Genomic DNA, 16,780 nt, shown 5'->3' with positions numbered 1-16,780 from the left:
AAAAAAAAAAAGAAAAGGGAGACATAACAACAGTCACCAAGGAAAATCAAAGAATCATTGGGCCTTACTTCAAAAACCTTACTCCACAAAATTAGAAAACATAAATGAAATAGTTTTCTAGACAGATATCTCTTCACAATGTTAAATTAAAATCAGGTAAACTATTTAAATAGTCCCATAATCCTGAAGAAATAAATGCAGTCATTAAAAGTCTCTCAACCAAAAAAGCCCTGAGCAAGATGGTTTTAGTGCAGAATTTAACCAGACTTTCATGGAAGGGCTAATGTGAGTCCTCCTCAAACTATTCCACAAATTGAAACAGAAGAAACACTACCATACTCAGTCTATGAGGTCACATTCACCTGATAAGTAAATGAAACAAAGACTCAGAAGAGAATTTCAGACCAATTTCCCTTATAAACACTGATGCAAAGATACTCAATAAAATATTTGCAAACCAAATCAAAGGACATATCAAAGACATCATCCACCATGATAATTAATCTTCATCCCTGTGATGCAGGGGTAGTTCAACATATGAAAATCTATCAATTTAATCCACCATATACACAAACTGAAAGAAAAAAAACCACATGATCATCTCACTAGGTGCTGAAAAAGCATTTGACAAAATCCAACACTCTTTCATGATAAAAGTTTTGGAGTATATGTAAATAAAACAAAGGCAAGCCAATAGCCAATATCATATGAACTGAAAAGAAAAGAAAGCCTCTCCACTAAAATCAGGGACAAGATAAGACTTTCTACTCTCCCCCATCACCTCAACATCTTACATGAAATTCTAACTAGATCAATAAGACAACAAAAGGAGATCAAAAGAATACAAATTGGAAAGAAAGAACAAAGTCAAAGTATCTATATTTGTGGATGATATGATAGTATATTAAAACAACCCCAAAAATTCTACCAGAGAATTCCTATAGCTGATAAACACCTTCAGAAAAATGGCTAAATAGAAAATTACCTGAAAGAAATCAGTAGCCCTCCTCTATACAAACAGTAATCTGGGTGAGAAAGAAGTTAGGGAAATGGTACAATAGTCACAAATAACATAAAATATCTTGGCGTAACTCTAACCAAACAAACCTGTATGACATGAACTTCAAGTTTCTGCAGAAAATATTTGAGGAAAATATCAGAATAGGGAAATATCTCCCAGTACAATTAACATAGTGAAAATGGCCATTTTACCTAAAGAAATCTACAGATTAAATACAGTCACCATCAAAATTCCCATATAAATCTTCATTGAATATAAAAGAACAATTCACAACTTTACAAGTAAAACCAAATAACCCAGGATTGCTAGTAATAAAAACTACATGGCATTGATATAGAAACAAGACAGGTGGATCAATGTAATGAGTGAAAGACCCAGAAATAAATCCACAGGACTAGTGACACTTGATTATTTGACCAAGAAGTCAAAACCCTATAATAGACTACTAAGAACATCTTTATCAAATTGTGCTTATCTCACTGGGTGTCTGCATGTAGAAAGATGCAAATAGTCCCATCTTTATCATCCTGCACAAAACTCAATTCCAAATGGATCAAAAACTTCAACATAAATGCAGAAACACTAAATCTAATAGAACAGAAAATGTAGAATAGCCTTCAAATCATCAGTACAGGAGACAACTTCCTCAACAGAACACCAGTTGCTCAGGTACTAAGTTTATGATTTAATACATGGGACCTCATGAAACTGAAAACTTCTGTAAAAGAAAGGATGCCATCATTAGGACAAAACAACAGCCTACAGGTTAGGTAAAGATCTTCACTAACCTTACATCTAACAGAGGAATAATATCCAAAGTGTATAAAGAACTCAAGAACTTGTGCTACAAAAAAATAACCCAATTAAAAGTGGGGTACAGAGCTAAACAGAGAATTCTCAATGGAGGAATCTCAAATGTCCGAGTACCACCTAAAGGAAGCTCAATGGCCTTATTCAGCAAGGAAATGCAAATCTAAGTGCCTCTGATATTCTATCTTATACCAATCAGAATTTATGTTTTCCAACTCTTTCAGTGCCTAAGCTTGGCTGTCATAGAACTTGCTATGTAGACTGATCTTGAATTCAGAGATCTGCATGGCCCTGTCTCCTGAATGCTGGAATAAAAGTCATAGACCACCATGCCTGGACTTAAGCTTTTCTTCACCTCAAACTGTTCTGTCCTAGGCTGGGCTTGAACTCAGAGATTTGCTTTAATTTGTATCCTGGCATTAAAGGTATGTACCATCATGCCTGAGCCTAAGCTTTTCATTGCCATTGTTCATCAAGATCTGGATAAAAAGACTGTGTTTTCCAGCCTCAAGACCTGAATCATAACTGTGCCCTTCATTTCTGGATTGTAGTTCATTCCAGATTAAAATTCCAAACTATTCCTTGTTCAACTGCAAACATAAACAATAAGCTTAGCTGGGTGGGATCTTGCCCTGATATCACCGCTCCCTTAATCTCTTTATCTCCTTGAAGCCAGCATTCAGCTCCATTTCACTTGCTGGTGTCCCTTTATTATTACTTGAATCATACACTTTCTTTTTTCTTTTTTCTTTTTAAGCTTGCTATGCTTGATCAGAGTACTCATCATGAGACTTAATCAGAGAACAAAGTCTCTGCTGGGTATTTTTGAGACATCTTTTGTCAATGCAATTAATACAAATCTCTTTAACTTACCCTCAGGTAGATTCTTCAGACAAGGGCAAAATCAGCCACATTCTTCACAAAAGCAATCTTTAGGCCACATAGCGAAATTCTTTTCCACTGAAACCTTTTGGGCCAAGTCTGAACAGTTCAGATAACTCTCTGCAGCAAAGTCTTCCATATTCCTACTCGGATATCCTATAAAGCCTCACTTAGAATATTCCACTGCTTTCCAAATCCAAAGTCTCAAAATCTACATTCTTCTAAACAAAAGCATGATTTCGGCTATCAGCGCAAACATTCCACTCCTGGTACAAACTTTTATCTCTTTTATTTCTATAAAGAGACACCATGATCAATGCTAATCTTATATGGATATTTAATTGGGGCTGGTTTATAGGTTCAGAGGTTCAGTACATTATCATCAAGGCAGGGAGATGGCAGCATCCAGAAAGGCATGGTACAAGAGGAGATAAGAATTCTACATCTTCATCTGAAGGCTGCTAGGGAAAGACTCTCCCACATGGTTAGGAAGAGGATCTTATTGCCCACCCCATAGTGATTTACATCTTCCAGGAAGGCTGCACTGTCTAATAGTGCCACTCCCTGGGCCAACCATGTTTAAACTATCCCAATAACCATTCTGTAACCAACATACTCAAAGAAGCCAAATAACTATGACAGCCCAAGAGAGATTAGTTTAATCTCTCTCAGAAAGGGAAACAAAATAGACATTGGAGATCTATAGAAGGAGGGAACTGAGTAGAAGAGTAGATGGGAGAGGAGCAAGATTAGGAGAGGATCAGATCATCATATGTAGGGAGAGCATGAAAAAGAGAAGGGTGATCAGTAGGGGGGCAATCTGTAGGACTTGTCAGAGAACTGGGTTGGGGTGAGGACCCAGAGGGTCTATGGGGGCAATTCTAGCTGAAATTCTTAGCAGTGAGGGATATGGATCCTGATCTAGCCACTTCCTTTAGCCAAGCAGGACTGTCAGTAGACCCTTAACTGTCACAAAACCTTCAACCCCAAATGTGTCTTGCCTACAACATGTCCATGGATAAAGATAGAGCAGAAACTGAGTAAAAGACCTACCAATGACTGACACAAATTGTAATCTATTGTGGACTCCCTCCCCAAAGCCCGGACAGTAACGCAGTGCTGCGGAACTGGCTACATTCAGAAGCTCCACCCACATTGAGCTACAAGGAAGTTACTGATTGGACTGTTACACTGACATAGTTTGGGGGAAGGGTTTTGCCCCAGGTATTTTACCTGTTGCGGGAACAAAGGAAATTCCATTAAATTCAAGATGACTGAGTGACCAGACCTCGTGTCGTCTAATGTTTTACTTTTCCCACGTGGGTACAGTACAGTATGGCTAGCCTACCTCTTCTTATCTCCTTCAATCTCTTCTTATCTATTTCTTATCTTACTCCTATTACCAGAAGAACTCTTTATTCTTTTCATGTTGGCTCTGGATGCCAACAGATGGTGCCCAACGTGGGGCTAAGAATTAGGGGTAAGAGCGAAGCTTTTGCCCCTGGGTTGAAGATAAGATGGGCTAATTTTCTTCTAGAAAGTTTAAAAGATATGCACTTACAGTCTTATTTATGAGGCGGCCCCAAGATCTCTTTAACCAGGGCTGGGTTGAATTTATAACACTAGAGCTCTCAATTCTACTAGATTTGATGGCGAGGATTTTTTCGCAAAGATGTCGACAGGAGTTCCGCGGAGACTATTCTGCCGAGGAGACTGGCATGCCAGGGTTTTCCAGCTGGTTTAGCTGGGGTTCAGGGGGGTCGGCTGGTTCAGTCTGAGTGCTCGGATTTGGTTCAGAGGGATTTGGACTGCGGTAGAGGCAATCTTTCCCCTGGGTTTTCAGCTCGGTGCTCAGAGCTGCTAAGATATATGTTTATGTGTTTTCATGTTACATGTGAATTTTGTATCGTGGTGTGAGTGAGAAGTCTTGTCTTTGTGTCTGTAGCGACTCTCCGGGCGCTGCTGCGCGCGGACACAAGGGAAGGCGAGCCTGCGAGCCGTGTCCCCGGTGCGCGCACCCCAGCTCTGTGTTCCCCACGTGGTGTGCTCCCCGCCCTTGCACGCCCGCGCCCCGCGCCCCTCGCCCGCACAGGGGTTCCCGCTCGCCGTCTGTGGCTACACATCAGTGCTTCTGCTCTTCGCCTTCTGCCTTCCTGAGAGCCGCGCGTCCCACCAGCCCGAGGGTGGTGGCGGAGACTATCCCAAGGGCAAGAGCCAATCCCTGATGCTATTAATGATACTCTTTTACCCTTGCAGACTGGAACCTAGCATAACTGTCCTCTGAGATGATCCACTGAGCAACCAATGAAAAGTGATACAGAAACTCACACTCAAATATTAGGTGGATCCCTAGGAGTTTTACAACAGAGTGGAGAGAAGGATTGAGGGACCTGAAGAGAACATGTACTCCTCAGGAAGACAAACATAGTCAACTAACATGGACCCTTGGGTACTCTCAGAGACTGAATTACCAACCAAGGAACAAGCACAGGCTGGACCTAGGTTTTCTGCACATGTGTAATAGATGTACAGCTCGGTCTTTATGAGGGTCCCCCAACAATCTGAGAATGGGCTGTCCCTATGCATATTGCCTGCCTGCCTGTGGATCTCATACATCACCTCTTAATGGACCACCTTCTCTGGCTTCAGTGTGAGAAGACGCATCTAGTCCTTCAGTGTCTTGAAATGTGATGCTGGGAGGTGAGTAAAAGTGTGACACTAAGAGGAGGGCTTCCCTCTCTTAAAAGAGGAGGTAAAGGTGGACTGTGGGGTACTCGTATGATGGGGTAGTGAGAGAAGAGGAAGGGCTGATATTGGATTATAAAGTGAAAGAGTAAGTAAGTAAATAAATAAATAAATAAATAAATAAAAGAGTTGCCTTGGTCTTGACATATCTTTACAGCAATGAAACCACAAGATGAACATAAAACACCACTTTGCCTCTATATTATTTTAACTGGAATTGTTCTTCCGCAGGATTATGATGAAAATTCAAGGAAAATTGATATCTTCTAGAATCATGATAATGAACTATCTATGCTTAATTGTTGCTTTTAACCCTCCAAACATCACCTTGTTCCAATAGTTGACATCCAGTCCCACATGTTAAATTTTTTTAAATGTTTCATTTTACTTGAAAATTTAGTTTTATTATCTGCCTAAGTTTGAGTCTACTTCATGTGGATACCAACTTACTATTTCTTAGGGATTCCCAATATTTGTCTTCACTTCTGCAATTGCTGTGTGATTATAACTTCATTGAATAACAGGGAAAGAGAAAAAGTAGAGTAAGTATGAAAATTATTTTCTTCTTAATTGCATAATAATCTAGTTCCAATACCCTCTAGATTGGCTACTTCATTAAATCTGACTTCACTCCGCATGGGTACTGTGATAGATTAATTTCAAAAAAAATTTCTCCTAATACTTCATGCCTTAGATCTGCAAGTTGAAAGCAAGTTTTCCTCTAATTCTGGAATTGGTTGTATAATTTGTTCAAGTCAATTGAATGAGCACAATTATTATAGAAATAGCATGCTCAAATGATGGATGTGTAGAAGAATTTTCTCACATTTACTTCTGTCACTGCAGTCTTCTACACTTGCTAGTGCATAAGAGACATGTCACCTTGGTAGTTTCAGGCATAAGTAACTGAAATTTACCTGGTCCCTGAAAATGGATATTAGCTAAGCCTAGAGGACTATCAACATCTTTCTGACAACCCTAGATACACAAGCCAGTTACTGCTTGTAAATGTTTCAAGGTTGTTTGGTATGAGATGCTATCATTACAAGAAGTTACAATTATTGTCTCTTGTTCCTTTAGGGTTCCTATAATGGTAAGAAAATTGATCGTATTTTTTCTCACTAGTGAAAAAATCATGTAATTTATTTCAATATGTTACCTTTCCTTTAATTTTTCCAGTCCCTAAACACCTTTACAAGTCTCCAACTCATGTAATTCTATGACATAAAACATTTACAGGAGCTTCACTATTTATGTAGATAATATTTTCCTTTTTCTGGATTATGATCCACATCTGTGGTACAATATTCATGGAAGTTTTACCAAACTATACACTGCAGTACAATCTAGCTACTATACATAGATGCCTCTTGCACTACTTTTCTGAGTAATATTCAGTTCCATGTGTGCACTAAATCTCTATGAATATATTTGAGTTGACTCATCTTTTGGTTAAAGTCCATTTCTTTTGAAGTAAGGTTTTGAATAAATATAGTTTTCATCTTTTGAGTGAGAGAGCTCATATTGCTATTCTTTCCAAATTAATCTAAAAATATTTAAATAAAATACATAAAGCTTCAATTATTCTAATTGAGATTAGCAAGTTTATTTTCATATTTCACTTGAGGCATAAGTTAGGAAGACTAAAACTTTTCTGTTTCTGTTACATAAAACTGTTTACATCTTGGTCTATGAAATTATTCTCTAATGTATTTCAACAAATGCTTTCATTGTGCAAGTTTTATCTATTATGCTTTGTTTCATGCACATGTACTTATTCAAGAAAATAAGTCTGAATACTGCTATTTATCTACCAAAATGTGTTGTCTCAGTAAAATGGCATTTATCTTGAACACCGAGCCATTGAAGCTAACTGTTCTTCATTAGAAGAAATTCAAAAGATATTATGTTTTAATGCATATCACTTCATTATTTCTTTGCACATACTATATGGTGTTATTTAATCATCTTAATTATAGAATAGACATATATAAGTAGATTTCAATGATTCAGATATAGCAACATGTCTCATTAAAGCTAAAACTTAATCCCCAAAACAATGTATGGCTTAACATATAGAAATATTTTGTTCAGCTACAGAGATCACATATACTTCTGAGAAAAGTACAATTTCCAATGAGTACAGGTAAACATATTTACAAATGTCATCAAGGGCCTACAATAAATACAATAAAATAAACATAGCACAGGAGAAACAAGTTCTAGTAAGCATATCTAGAATAATAGTGGGTTATTTCAAGCAAAATAATCCAGAACCGTGATTCTGGTAAATATTCAGAATCATGGTAGGCCAAAAGTTATGATAAAGAGTCCTCCTGATTAGTTTTGTTATTTGATTAAGGCATAATCCAAAGGAAATTCAATTTATAATATTAAAAATTTTAAGTGACAGCACATGTTGGCAAGAATGTGAATAAAGGGGAAAATTCATTTATAGCTGGTGGGAATTATAAACTGGTATATACACTCTGGAAATCAATCTGGCGATTTCTCAGAAAATTGGAAATAGTTCAAACTGAAGACCCAGATATGCTGCTTCTTAGCATATATCCAAATGATGTTCCATAATATCTCAAGGACGTGTGCTCCACTTTGTTCCTAGCAACCTTACTTGTAATAGCCAGAAACTAGAAGCAACCCTCTATGGATGTCCCTCTACAGAAGAATGGATACAGAATAATGTGGTTCATTTACACAATGGGATACTATTCAACTATTAAAAACAAGGAGATCATGAATTTTACAAGCAAATGAATGGAACTAGACAATATCATCCTGAGCAAGGTAACCCAGACCTAAAAGCACATGAATGTCCTGATAAGTGGACATTAGCCAAAAAGTGCAGAGTGCCTGAGATATACTCCATGGACTACAAGAAGCTAAACAATATCAAAGGCACAAGCAAAGATGTTTGAATATCACTTAGAAAAGGGAACAAAATAATTATAAGAGGCAGATGGAGGGAGGTATGTACATGGGAGATGGAAGGAAGAGGGGAAAAGGGGCAGGAGCAGGTATGGAGGAAGACAGGAAATAAGCCCAGAGGGCAAGGAGAATTAATGGAAATACACAGCTTCTGGGGGTAGGGAGATGGGAGGAACCTCTAGAATGGTTCAGGGACCTGGGATAGTGGAGACTCCCAGGACTCAATGTGGGTGACCTTAGCCAGTTTGACTGACAATGGGAAGACAGAACCTGAAAAGATCACCTCCAGTAGTTAGACAAGGACACCATGGGAAAGATGGGGTCACCAACCTACCTTAAAAATGTTCAACCCAAATTTGTTCCTGTCTAAAAGAAACACGGGGGGCAAAAATGGAGAAGAGACTGAAGGAATGGCCTCCCACTGATCAGCCCAAATTTGGATGGAGCCCATGCACAGGCACCAAACCCTGATACTGTTACTGATGCTATGTTGTGCTTGCAGACAGGAGCCTAGCATGGCTGCCCTCTGAGAGTCTCTACCAGCAGCTGACTGAGACATATGCAAATACTCATAGCCAATCATTGGTCTGAGCCGGGGGACCCCTTTGGAGGAGTTAGAGGAAGGACTGAGAAATTGAATGGGGTGGCAACCCTATAGGAAGACCAATAGTATCAACTAACCTGGACTCTTGGGAGCTCCCAGACTCTAAGCCACCAGCCAAAAAACATATATGGGTAGCAGAGGACTACCTTGTCTAGCCTCAGTGGGAAAGGATGAGCCTAATCCTGTAGAGACTTGAAAACTCAGGGAAGGGGTTGCCCGGGGATAGGAGGGGCACCAAAGAGGGGAGGGGGATTGAGGAAGATCTCTGTGAGGGAGGACTGGGATGTAAATAAATGTAATTATTTAATAAAACTAAATTAAAATTCATTTGATTAAAAATAGATTTTTTTCTCATATTATACATTCTGAGTACAATTTCCTGTACTCCAACTCCTCCCATATCCTCACCACTTCTCATCCAATCTGATTCTGCTGACATTTTATCTGTCATTAGAAAACAAATTGTCATATATATAATAAAATACAATAAAATGAAACAAACAGAAGAAAAAGACAAAGTAAAAGCACAACAAATACATAAAGACAAAAAGACATACACTTTTACACATACAAAAAGTCCATATAAGCATAATAGGAAGACATAGTATAGACACAAAGGACCTATAAAGTATAATAATAATAATAATAATAATAATAATAATAATAATAATAATAATTCCTGACAAAACCTTATGATATCCCCAAAGATACTGTCAAGTTTATTTTAGCCATCTATAGCTGGGCATGGGCTCTGTCATTAAGAGTGTTTTGTATTCTCAGTGATATTCTATTGGATAAAACTAATTTTTCATTTGTGTTACTTTTTCAATTGCAGTTAGCTTCAGAGCCATAGGCAGACAATGTGTAGAGAGTGAGAAATCTTTGGAACACTCAGTCCATGGGATGTTTCTGTCAAATCTCTCCCCTCAGGGCTCATAACTCCTGAAGAGGAGACAGATTATAAGAGCCAGAGGGAATGAAGAACACCAAGGAAACAGGGCCTTCTAAACACAGCAGGACCTATGCATATAGGAGCACACAGATACTTTGGCAGCATGTACAGGCCTTGTAGGGGTCTATACCAGGTGGAGCACCCACACTGAGAAAAGAAATGGACACAGACCTCCATCTCTAAAAGTAAATTCTTCTTATTCTTCTTCTCTTTTGCTAAGTGTTGTCTCTATGCAAGTAGCCACAAGGACAGAATGATGAGATGGGAGGTAGGAGTAGGGAATATATCCTCATTCATTATTGTTCATTATTTTGTTGTTATATAAGGAATAATTGAATGTCTGTTGTAGTAGCAAATTGGTGGCACATTGATAATGACATCCATTGCATATACCAAATACAATCCTTTTCATCATTATGATATATGAGCGTTAAAGAAGAACTGAAATAACCATAAGAGGCCCTAAGAAAGATGTTCATGTCTCTGTATAAATTTCTGGGCTCATGTGTATAAATATAAGTAGAACCACATGCTTATAATAGCTATAATGATGAAAAATAGAGGCAATAACAAGAATAATTCTATGATTTACTTTAAATGCATTCTGTCATTTCCAAACAAATTATTCAAATTAAAGAGGCATAAAAAGTACATATCAGAAGTATCAAACTTTGCGACAGAAATGGAAAAACACCAAATACTTTTAAGCTAAAAACGATGGGGTAGTGATTTGTAAGGGTAGGACTGGGAGGCAGAAGGGAAAGAGATTCTCTGATCAGGAAGTAAAGGAATAAAAAGAAAACTATTTGTGCTTTTTTTATCTTCAAAATTGTGACATTCATAAAAGACAAAAACAAAACAAGAAAATTAAAATTGCTTCCTTGCTAACCTAATATAGTGTAAAATACTGCAGATAAAACTCTGTAGGAAATTTGTAAATTTATTTATTCTATTTAGCATACAAGATCAAGAATAAGTCAAAAGAAGGGTTCTATGATAAATTGCTTAAATTTCTCCAAAATTTAGATAAAAGACTACAATTTTATAAATATTAACACTTTTGTTCTAAATACTTTTGTCTTGAAATATTCTTATTATATTTGTGGATTTAGAAATAAAATGTAAATAAGTAAATAACTTGCCAGGAATTTGTTCAATTAAAAATTAGTACTTTAATTCTATGTAAATTAAAATTATTGAAGCAAGAAGATGGCAATGGCACCCATGACATGCATTCACTGATAAGTGGATATTAGCCCAGAAGTTTGGAATACACAAGATACAATCCACAAACCACAAGAAACTCAAGAAGAAGGAAGACCAAAGTGTGGAAACTTCGGTCCTTCTTAGAAGGGGGATCAAAATACACATGGTAGGAAATATAGAGATAAATTTTGGGGCAGAAACTGAAGAAAAGGCCATCCAGTGACTGTCCCACCTAGGGATCCATCCCATATACAGCTGCCAAACCCAGACACTATCGTGGATGCCAACAAGTGCTCTGATAGGAACCTGATATAGCTGACACCTGAGAGGCTCTGCCAGTGCCTTATTAATATAGAAGTGGATGCTCACAGCAATCCATTGGACTGGGCACAAAGTCCCCAATGGAGGAGCTAGAGAAAGAACCCAAGGAGCTGAAGGGGTTTGCAACCACATAGGAGAAACAATAATATGAACCAACCAGTACCCCCTGAGCTTCCATGGTCTAAACCACCAACCAAAGAATACACATGGAGGGACCCATGGCTCCAGCTGCATATGTAGCAAAGGATGGCCTTATAGGACATCAATGAGAGGAGAATCCTTTGATCTTGTGAAGGTTTGATTCCTCAGTGTAGGGGAATGCCAGGACAGGGAAGCAGGAGAGGGTGGGTTAGTGAGCAAGGAGAGGGAGCATGGACTGAGGGGAGTCAGAAGGGATAAAATTTGCAATGTAAATAAAGAATACATCTAACAAAAATAAATAAATTAATTAATAAAAAAGAAGATGGTAGTGGATCTATAGAACCATAACACTTTCTTCAGTAATAGGAATAACAATGCTTAGCATCAGCCACATGTGGCTATTAAATATTTCAAATGTAGTTAATGTTTCTGAGAAAGTAAACTTTTAGTTTATTTAATTTTTAACATTTAAATACTGATATATGATTACCAGCAACCATTCTAGATAATGCAATTCATAATTAGTAATTGTTATTTTACTAAAGGAATTATATTTTATGCACATGTATGTGAGCATATTGATATTGAAGCCAAAGGACAAATGTTTGGCAGTTTCTCGTAAAACAAAAGAGGCAACTATCAGTTTACCAGTACCTGTCTATCCAAGAATAATGAACACTTACTTACAAAGACTCATACATTCAGACTCACAACATAAAATGTCATAATGGTAAAATAAATGTTCATTAACATAGAAATACATAGACAAAACAAAGGACACAGATACGGTGAAATACTCTACAAAAATAGGAAACAACAAAACACTTACAAATAAATTTTAGGGATAAACCTTAGAAAATATTTTGCTAAATTTTCCCATACTTGTTATATTTTAACCATTGACAATACAAAGAATTTTTAACAATTCAATAATGTTGTACCATCAAATAAAAGTAGACTTAGGAGTGGTCAATGAGATGTCTCAGCAGAAAGGAAAACTTGCTGCCTAGCCTGATGATCTAGATCTCATCCTCTGGACCCACATGGGAAATGGTGAGAACCGACACCCATATGTTTTCCTCTGGCTGCCACATGCAAACCATGGTACATAGTGTGACACACACAATGGTTTTAGGGGCTTGAATTAGGACTAGAGAAATAGGATGAAGGATGAAAATACTCTAAACTTGACACAAGATTATTTCATGTTGCAGGAAAAATGTTTAAGTCATTAATGGTACAATTAAGATTTTATAAATTTTATAATTTTAAATTCCATTTAAGTAAAAGTTCTTACAGGTATAAACCAGTAAGCTAATCAAAAGGCAATAATACTTGTTAAAAGAAGAAATGATAATGACTTTTGTTCAGTAAAGAGAACATGTGTTCAACTTTGCCTATATTTCAAAGTTAAGGTCAATAAGATTTACTTTTGATTTGATGTGAAATCTGAAAAAGAAGTAAAGAATTATATCAGGTTTTTATCTCCTCTAAAACAATCAATATAATGGAAATGCCATATACTTGTTGGCATTAGTACTTCCCAATCCTATGACATCACATAGGTGATAGCACGACCCAAAGGCCTGTTGCCAAGACAACAGCCACCATATCCCACTTGGCTCATGTCCAACTTTACCTGTATTACCTCATTATTCATATATAAGGGGAATGCCTGCCCCCCTCTCTCTCACTCCCTCTTTCTCCCCTTTCTCTTTCTGCCACCTTGTCCTTCTCTCTCCCAATAAACCGCTTAAATGTGGAACTGTTTTGGGTCTAGTGTGTTGTGTCTAGATGTGAGCCACTATTCTAACATATCATTTGGTACCTAAACTGGGGAACTTGGTGGTTCTGTCAACAGGGAGTGCCATGGGGACTGATAGAGGTGGCACCGAATGGTCATTGTAACTTCTGCCCAGCCCTCTGTGCACTCTGACTTGCGGCATCCTGGGCCCCCTCAGCTGGTTGCTATAAGAATCACAGGCTTCCTCAATGTGAGCTGCTGCTCTTCCTGCTGCCTCTACCACCATCTACCACCACCGTAGGACAAACGAATTTCTACCACATGAGCTGTGTGCCACCCTGGCCCATCTAGGGGGCTTGCTTCTGCCCAGCCTGCACCTGTGGGGCAGTGGGCAGTTTTGATAGCCAGAGTCCAGTAGAGTGGCCACCTGGGAAACCCAGAGACCCCTTGAGCAAAGTAAATTTGTTCACAGGGGATGGAAGGAGTTTGATGATATCTCCTGAGACCAATGGCTCAGATTTCAGCCCAAACCCCTCACAGCTGCCCCTGCAGGAGATGTGTGCTCTATCAGACAGAAGATGCATCAAGCTCCCAGCATTCTAGCTGGACCTTACACACAGTCGTCTGACCACAAGCCAGGTATGCCATGCCCCATATAATAAAAGGGGTAGTTTGCCCCCCCTCACTCTCTTACTTTTCTCCCCTCTTGCTCTTACTCTTGCTCTCTTGCTCTTCCCTCTCTCACTCTCTCTTACTCTTACTCTCTCTTGCTCTTTGTTCCTCTGTCTCCTCTCTGCTCTTTGTTCTCTTCTCTTGCCTTCTCCTTTATTTTTCTCTCTCTCTCCTTCCTCTCCTTTTCTTCCCTTTACTTAGCCAGCATATTCTATCCTTTCTACAATAAAATAACTCATTTATACATTGTGTGCTTTTAAATTAAGGTGCTATGCAGCAACAGGTCAGCCCAGGGGGAGAGAGAGAGACCTGGTCCTCAGCAGCAGGGCCCTTGCCTCCAGGGAGAGAGAGGGAGAGAGAGAGCCTCAGCCAGGCCACAGCCCAGGTCCCACCCCTCTGCCTATGAAACAACACACACCTACCCATTCAGTTCTACATTTCTATTTACTAGCTCGCTAGAATTATAGCACAGATACCAGCATATTAATTGGCAGGGTCAGTCAACAAGAGAGCCTCTAGTTTCCCAAATAGGGCCTGGCCAACATTTTCTGGGGGCTAAGGTGTTGACATTTTATAGCCATGCCTCCCAGCTGACATACAAGTTAAGACATTGACCTTTTGGGTGACAATTCCCCAAAAAGCAGCTCTCGTTCCCTTCCCCTTCTGGGATCTTGCAGTTATTTAAAAAATCCCCAGGATCTGGGGTAGAATTCTATCTACAGTAAGCCTGGAACTTACTGGGTAGCCTCTATGGGGCCCTCATGAAAATTTGGGCATCTAGCCTGGCTTACTACTTTTTGGTTTTTGAACTATTCTCAGGATGTTGGTAAGGATAATCCAATAACCCCCCACAATGGATGCTTCGATGTGTTCAAACATACCTCCAGACACACCACTGGAATGTCTCCTAGAAAATCTCAAATCTTTGAAGCTAATATCTGACTTAAAGGCACCAAAATTTATATACCTATGCAATAAGGTCTGGATTCAGTACCAGCTAGATAGTTCAAAATGTCCACTTAATGGTACCCTAGATCCAACTATTTTAAAGGATCATAATACATACTTCCAGCAAACTGGTAAATGGAAAGAGGTCCCCTATGTCCAAGCATTCATCTACCTTCATGCCAAGCCCTCAATGTACTCTCCTTGTTCCCCAACCCAACTTCTCTTAGCCATGAAATCTACACAACCTCCTCTAGATGATACTACAATGCTAGATTCAGTTAATGAACCACCTCCTTTTCACTGTAGACCTGTTTCTACACAGATGAAAACTAAAACTGCTGCCTCAGTTTCTCCTTCTCATAATTATAGCCCAGAACCTGCTAGATCTACCTCTCCAGACCCCTCCCCTTCTTCCATGCCAGATGCAGTCACTCCTAATGCCCCACATTGGCAGCTACCTTCACTCTTCCTATCACATGCTCTAAGGCCACAGCCAAACTCCCAAGCCCTTCCTCCCCAGAGACACCTGACCCAGCATCAGTCTTTTCTCTAAGAGAAGTTGCTGGGGTAGATGTCCTTGTCAGAGTACATGTTCCTTTCTTGCTTAGTGAACTTTCTCAAATAGAAAGCAGACTGGGTTCCTATACTTCCAACTCTTCCAGGTTTATTAAAGAGCTCCAGTTTATCACTCAACCTTATAGCTTGACTTTCCATGATGTTCACATGACTTTTACTTATAGTTTACTCCCTGATGGATTCAGGCAAGTCTGGAAAGAGGCAAGAATACATGCAGACAGAATTCACCAAACAAACAGACGGAACATATCCACTCAGTTCTGAGACAGTGCCTGACCAGGATCCCGGGTGGAATTACAATTCCACAGGTGCTATTTTAGCCAGAGACAGGTTTATAACATGCCTTCTGGCCATCTTATAAAAGGGGTCTTTAAGTTAGTAAATTTTGTAAAGCTCCAAGAGGTTGTCCAGGAGAAGCAGAAAATCCATCTCAATTTTTAGAATACCTCACAAAGGCTTTATTACAGCATTAGAATCTGGACCCTGAAAACCCAGAAGGTAAGCAACTTCTGTGGACCTACTTCTTTTCCCAGAGCTACCCCAACATAAAAGCTAAACTTAAAAAAAAAACTGGAGAGGGGACCCCTAACTTCACAGGCAGAAGTTTTAGTGCTAGCCTTCAAAGGGTAATGTAGGAAAGATGAAAAAGTCCACAAACAAAAATACCATATGCTGGCAAAGGCTGTCTGACCAGCTCCAGCCACTGCCTGGGACTCATGGTCTCCTAAGACTCAGACACAACCAGGTACCTGCTACAAATGTGATCTAAAAGGTCATTAGGAAAATGCCTACCCTAACTTCTGAAAGCCAAGGGGGCCGTGCCCTAGGTGCCATCAAGAGTGACACTGGGCTCTTGATTGCCCTCATGTTATACAGAATGGGGGACATCACTCCCAGATGACCCTCCAGTTGATTTCCTAGGCTTGGCTATGGCTCAGGCAGAGGAGGCTTGAGCTCCCATGACCCTACCACTGTCATCACTAACAGGGAACCCTGGGAGCCTATAACTGTCTTCTCTTCTCATAACTTGTCACAGTTCCTAACTTATAAAGGCTTACAGACTCTACCTCCCTCCAGGGTTCTTTATCTTCAGGTAGCTCTAATAAAAGACCCCACACTCACCTTCCAATCATTCCTGTAGCCCGCACTGCTTATATACACCACAGCGCGGCGTGTCTGCCCATGATTGGCTGTTTGCTCATCACCCCATGT

This window comes from Mastomys coucha, chromosome X, assembly GCF_008632895.1.
Source record: "Mastomys coucha isolate ucsf_1 chromosome X, UCSF_Mcou_1, whole genome shotgun sequence".
NCBI lineage: Eukaryota > Metazoa > Chordata > Mammalia > Rodentia > Muridae > Mastomys > Mastomys coucha.
This window is presented reverse-complemented; position numbering follows the sequence as displayed.